The sequence below is a fragment of the Saccostrea cucullata genome, unplaced genomic scaffold, assembly GCF_032062105.1.
Source record: "Saccostrea cucullata isolate Sc308-1 unplaced genomic scaffold, CSIRO_AGI_Scuc_v1 ctg23766, whole genome shotgun sequence".
Lineage (NCBI taxonomy): Eukaryota > Metazoa > Mollusca > Bivalvia > Ostreida > Ostreidae > Saccostrea > Saccostrea cuccullata.
Window position 1 is genome coordinate 1 of NW_026921818.1, and position 7,014 is coordinate 7,014.

The window sequence follows — 7,014 nt, forward strand, 5'->3', positions numbered from 1 at the left end:
TTATTTTTCATTTTATTGGCAATAAAGTAGATGAGGGAGGTATTTTTTTAAATTTTAAATTCCGAATTTTCTTTAACATAAAGATAATTTTTTTAATCACCGATATACTTTCCATTTCTGATCAAAATTTCTGCTTTATCCATTGCTTAACAGCGTGTCAACATCGTAGGTAATGTCCTCGAATGTATTTTCAAACGAAGTAGCCAAAATCTCATTGTAAATGGCTACCGGAAGTGATATTTGAATACTAGACTACGAAACAAATGAGGTCGAAATTTTTTTTCCCGGATTGGTCTCCGCAATACCAACTTTTTATATTATCAAAAATACAATAAAATCGGCAATGCGGCTACCTCAAAACGGATGCGCGCGGGCCTGAGAACCAAGATTTCAATTTTATATGGCCTTAGATAAAAAATTCCAATGTGGGGGGAGGGGGGCATAAGTATTTTACAAACATCTCATTATTTTTAATTTTAGAAAGTGCACTGTGTGAGTGTGTGCAATTGTGGTGGTGAGTTGTGTTTGTACAGTGTATATATGAATATGGAAAATGCTTCAAAATAAAGCATTTAAAAAAAAGTTTTGGAAAGTATGGCAATCATATACCATGCAGTACTCAGAAATGCTAAATAAAAGGCTGCGTAGAAGAAAAAAAATAATTAAAACTACCAATCAAATAAGTATTAAATGTAAATCTTTTAAGATGAAGGTTTTGCTTTGTCAGATTCTTTGCTTATAGGGACACTTACCTTTAATAATGTCATGACAGGTGAGGCACATGGCTGGTCTTCATGCTGGATCAGTTCTTAGTTAAAACCATCCAGTATTGCCCCAAGATTGCCAGATGTACAGACAAAACCTGTAATTTAGCAAGCTTCTGTAATATGCCAATTGAATTATTACATAGGCCATAGATGATAGTTGTATGTGCAACTGATAATGATGTAGGACTAAGGTGCCTGACAAATAATGAGTTATAAATCTTACAAATATCCATTTATTTGATACAAATCTTAACTTTCTTCATTAAATTTTATCAATGATTTTACAAGAAAATCAGAATAAAAATTGTCCTTTTTATACATAAAAAAATATTTTCATTTAAAATCTTTTTATTTAAAAATATTTGTTGCATTTTCATATTTAGGGTACCCTTCCTAGGCCAACAATAAAAAAATGATTTGTTTGATGTACTCTGACCGACCTGTTAAAATAGCCCCTACCCATTTGCATTCATTTCTTGGGGGCACATAAAATTTTTTAACACCCCCCTTAATTTCCATAGATGTTTTAAAGATAAGGTATATTTTTTTTAGGATGCTTTTTAATTTATAAATACAGAGTCTTTGTTACTAAATGAAAACATTAACAGATTTCTGAGTCTGTGGTTTTAAATATGACAGTTATCAATTTATTCAATGCTGTAAGACATAAGAAAAAAAAAACTAGAAATATGTCCACAGGACAGGAATGCCCGCCAAGGGTATATTAGTCATGCAAAATGAAAATTTGTATGAAATTTGATCAGAATATCTTGAAAAATGTTACAGTTGAATTGCTTACATCAGTATGTATCAGCATATGAAGTTTGACACTAATTTCAGAGATGTGAGGTCAAGGTCAAATAAACGGTCAATGTCCTGTTGATGCAGTTGAATTGCTTACATCAGAATGTATCACCATATGAAGTTTGACACTAACTTATGAAAATTGAGGTCAAAGTCAAAAGAAAGGCCAAGGACAAAAAATGTTTGTTTCAGTTGAAAAGCTCTCATCAGTATGGTAAGTTTGATACAGTAAATCTCGTTTCGTACGAACACGAATATTGCGAATTCATGGGTATAGCAAAGTCATCTTGGATTCCCAGCTATAAAATTTCAATGAATTTCTTATACGATTATAATGAATTATGGATATAGCGAAGTAATTTCATAGGTCCCAGCAACTTTGTTATAACCGAGTTTTGCTGTAACACCATCTTGAATGGTATGTTTAAAACTAAGTTAAACACTAATTTAAGAAAAGTGAGGTCAAGGTCAAAGGAAAGGTCAAGGACAGAAAATGTTGATGCAGTTGCATAGCTCTTATCAATATCTATCAGCAAAGTTTGATGAAATATCCTGTATAGTTTCTTTGAAACTGGGCTTTGAACTGAGCTAAACGCAAAGTGTGACGCATGGAGAGAAAGACAGAAGACAGACATGACAAACACTATATGCCCAGGCCATAATTATGGTGGGGCATAAAAAAACTACCGGTACCTACCAACCTACCTGCCAACCTTGATAAAAGTGGGTAGGAGTACATCAAACAAATATATTTTTAAAGCTGGCCAGTTGTTGACTAGTATATTAGTCATTTTGATATGCTATCTTATAATAAAGTGCCCCGCCACAGCATGATACGCCCGTCAAATATATTGTTAAATAATCATAAATTGGTTAAGGTGCAAGAAAATCAGATAACCTTGATTAACAGATTGACACAGATTTCAATGATCTAATTTCCATTTCTTATCATGTTTAAAATATTGTACATACATCTCTAAAAGACTTACAGTGTAGGGATTAATTATAACAAATAATACATCATATAATTCTAAACTGGTTGTGTTAGAACTTAACAAATATCCATCTGCAGCTTTAAATTGTTTATTGTATATTTTATGGAATAATGGAAATGCTACAGTCTAATAAAAAAATCAAAAATAAATTATTCTTTAGACTATAAAATTCTAAGTGAGACATGACTGCAATTTGTTGCAAATATATAAAAATTGAAATGTAATTTTTTTTCAATGAACACATGTATAATTAGTTTTAATTATATTATACAATACTAATTTAGTTTTAATCATACACTAAAACATCAATTTGTTTTAATTACATTACACATACACAGACTACCAGTTAGCTCCTGACAATAAACTCATTAATTTCTCTCTAATTTGACATGCGAATTTCTGCTATTAAAATTCTTCTTGACCAGTGCTTGATAATTATGCCCATGGGACAAACTGAATTCCTCTCAAAACATTAACATTTGTTAGAGATTGCTGTTAAAGTATATGATGAGTTTTTACTTGATTCAACATTTTTTAATAAGGTTTACTTTTAATTATATTATACAATATTAATTAAGTTTTTATCATACACTGTATTTTAAAGCATCAATTTGTTTTAATTACATTACACTAATTGAAAGATCTTTTTCTGAACTAGCCATCAAGAACTCTTAATTAACACAAGCAACTATGAGGCCATTTCTTTTTGCCCAACTCCCAAGAGATTAAAGATAAAGATAACAGCTGCATTATCAGAGATCTTCTCTACCAGTTTGCTCCTGACAATAAACTCATTAATTTCTCTCTAATTTGACATGCAAATTTCTGCTATCAAAATTCTTCTTGACCAGTGCTTGATAATTATGCCCATGAGACAAACTGAATTCCTCTCAAAACATTAGCATTTGTTACAGATTGCTGTAAAGTATATGATGAAAAAAATAAGTTTTTACTTGATTTAACATTTTTAAATAAGGATACAACTATATTTTTACATTTTTTAGGATTATGAAATTTAAAATTTTAAAGACTTAGTTTTTTTAAAAAAATCACTTAAATTAAAGGTCACAGTGACCTTGAAATAGGCCGCGACACACCTTCTACCTAAGATGTATAATTTTGCCAAGTTTGAAAGCTCTAGGTCTAACAGTTTTCTAGTTATGAGCCGGACAGGATTTTTCCATATTTGGCCATAGCATCTTTATTAAAGGTCAGAACGACCTACTTTTTGTGCGCGACACACCGTCTACCCAAGAAGTATCAACTGTCAAAGTTTGATAATCCTAGGTCTAATAGTATTCAAGTTATGAGCCGGACACGAATGGACAGACGGACGGACGGACGGACGGACGGACATGAAGCCTATAACATAATACGTCCCGTCTTAAGACGGGCGTATAAAAAATAAATTTTATATTTGTCTTAGAACTTATGTGTTGCATCAATTTCATACCTGTATTTGATTTGCATTGTTTTGGATGCTGATAATTCAAAGTCATGATCAGTATAGTCTTAGGTGCTGCTGACTTTGGATCTCTTAGGAACTGCATCTTTTATCTGTGTTACTGGTTCTCTTGTACCTCTGCTATAAATAAGTTTTAGTGTATACAGTTGTGTAATATCAGTGAATAAATTGAACAGACAGATTGATTGTTTATTGTTTATCGTTCCTCTCAAGAATTTTTCACTCATATGGAAACGACAGTAGAGAGCTGCAAATTTTGTCCTAATGACCTATACTCAGCACTCAGGGCCATTGACTGATTGAGCAGGAAGGGATCTTTTTTGTGCCAACACCTGACCTACTGCAACAAGGGGCCACAGTTATACTGTATCATCCCAAGGACAGGTCTCCATATCCCACAGTGGGATTCAAACTCATGATGTAAGGATCAACACCTTATTTCGCGACTCTACTAGAGCAGACACTCTAACCACTGTGCCATGCAGATGAACATCTTATCCTTGTGAAATAGATCTAAATTGCTACAAACATTTAATGCTCAAAAAAATAATCCACTAATACTAAGCAGGTTAAAATTTACTGAAAAACAAGATGTGTTTGTGAAACACTGATGCCCCCGTACGGCAATTCAGCGACAGTTAAGCTTTCTCAAATGCAAATCAAATATGTTAATTGGTACCAAAGTAAGGTCTTTTCACAAGAAATGAGAAATGTAAACACTAACTACACCTGCTCCAGGGTTATGACCAATGTTAACATCTTAAAAGATAGGACAAATTCCGGGTCAAGGTCAAAGGGTCAATGTTGTTGTGTTCTAAAGAAAGGCCTTGTCTCAAAGATTACGTATGGGAAGTATGAAAGCACTGGCCCTTACCGTTCAAAAGTTATGGCCAAGGTTAAAGTTTGTAAAAAGTAGGTCAAACTTTAAGGTCAAGGTCAAAGGGTCAAGATTCTTGATATCCAATGAAAGGTACTGTCACAAGGATTACACATGTGAAATATGAAAGCTCTAGCCCCAACTATTCAGAAGTTATGGTCAAGGTTAAAGTTTGTAAAAAGAAGGTCAAACACCAAGGTCAGATGGTCAAGGTTCTTGAAATCAAATGAAAGGTCTTGTCACAAGGATTAAATTTGTGAAGTATGAATGCCCTAGTCCTAACCCTTCAAAAATTTCTGTCAATGTTGTATTTTTAAAGTGGGTCAAACTCCAAGGTCAAGGTCAAAAGGTCAAATTTGGTGGTACCCAAAGAAAGGTCTTTACAAAAGGAATATACATATGAAATATGAAAGTCATAGCTCCACTAAATCAAAAGTTATGGGCAAGGTGAAAGTTTTTGCGGACAAACAGAGAGACAGACAGACAGACGGACACGACAAAAACTAATTACCCCCGAAACTTCGTTTACGGGGGCATAAAAAGTATATTAAAAAATTACCCAAACAGAAGTGATGCAGCCACAATATCATAAATATGACGTTCGTTCCCATCAATGACAAAACTCCTCCTCTATAATCACAGGGACTTGCTCCCGGCATGTAATAATAATTTATTTTAAAAAATCATATACCGTAATAATAAAACTACACAAGGGAGGACGCCATTTTGGACCCCTTCCTCGCTTCAATCTCTGTTTTCGTTATATTTTGCCGTATTTTACTGACTCACCGCCACGGATCTGTCAAGAAATGATTCTTCTAAGACCTTATGCTGGAATTTCCCCCTTGGAGCCTCTTCAATACACATTTCAGACAAAAAATAATCCGAACAGGCTCGTTAGGACAGTTGGTATGGACAGAAAGTGAAAGCACATTCGGTTACCTCGGGATTTCTCCACTATTTAAAACAGCTGCTAATTATAAATTTGAAAAAACCGCGTTCTAATTCCGTATTCGAATGTAAAACGCCGAGGTTACTTTCGCTTTCTGTCCATACCAACTGTCCTAAATAGCGAGTTTGGATTATTTTTAGTCTGAAATGTGTATTGAAGAGGCTCCAGGGGGGAAATTTCAGCATAAGGTCTTAGAAGAATCATTTCTTGACATATCCGTGGCGGCGAGTCAGTAAAATACGGCAAAATATAACGAAAACAGAGGTTGAAGCGAGGAAGGGGTCCAAAATGGCGTCCTCCCTTGTGTAGTTTTATTATTACGGTATATGATTTTTTAAAATAAATTATTATTACATGCCGGGAGCAAGTCCCTGTGTCTATAATCAGCTGATGAATAACATCTCGGATTCAAGAGAAATCTGTTAACAAATTAAGGCAAAAGATAATTTTGAAACTATTTCATTCGGTTAAGAATAAAACGCTTCATTTTCCCTCAAAATAAACAAGAAACGGATGACACTCTCTGATTTGTTTACCTGTATTTCGATCGAAATATTCCTGGTGGACGCTCACACCCAATTTCTTATGACATGAAATTCATACATCGTAAGTCGGACAACCCTTCGGCTTTGTAAAACTATTTAATTTCCCCCTGAAAGCTGTGTGTAAACCAGAAACATGCTGAACTCAATACACATTCACCATGACCATGTGCGAGGAAGTGAAAATTATCGTAAAATCTCGCGAGTCACGTGACGAGACTTACACAGACTCTGGACCGAATTTTCTCAGCTTTTGAAATAATGAATAAAAAGTTCACTTCCGGTAAAGGGAGAAGTCATTTCAAATGGAATTTAAATAAACATAATGAAGAGAGATATCTCTTTGCAATAAAGAGATATCTCTTTTTGCTTCAGAGATATCTCTTTTAGACCCTTTTGAAAGATATCTCTTTCACTTTGAGAGATATCTCTTAAGATAAACTTAGAGAGATATCTCTTTTACTTGGAAAGATATCTCTCTAAGTGAAAGAGATATCTCTCTAAGTGAAAGAGATATCTCTCTAGTTGAAAGAGATATCTCTCTAACGATCAGAGATATCTCTTTAGCGTTCTGAGATATCTCTTATCACGAAAGAGATATCTCTCAAGGAG

At 34.0% G+C, this 7,014-nt stretch overlaps 1 long non-coding RNA gene across 2 annotated transcripts; it reads right to left on the reverse strand.

Annotated features, from left to right (window-relative positions):
• Positions 1 to 619: 619 nt before the first annotated feature.
• On the reverse strand, positions 620 to 5,547 carry LOC134260767 (uncharacterized). 2 transcript variants are annotated; one of them, XR_009990625.1, is made up of 3 exons: positions 5,468 to 5,547; positions 4,020 to 4,148; positions 620 to 862 (listed from the first exon to the last, which is right to left on the reverse strand). It is a non-coding gene; the product is annotated as an uncharacterized LOC134260767 (long non-coding RNA). The 2 variants fall into 2 exon arrangements; XR_009990624.1 differs by having other exon boundaries at positions 622 to 862; positions 4,020 to 4,151.
• Between the last annotated feature and the right edge of the window lie 1,467 nt (positions 5,548 to 7,014).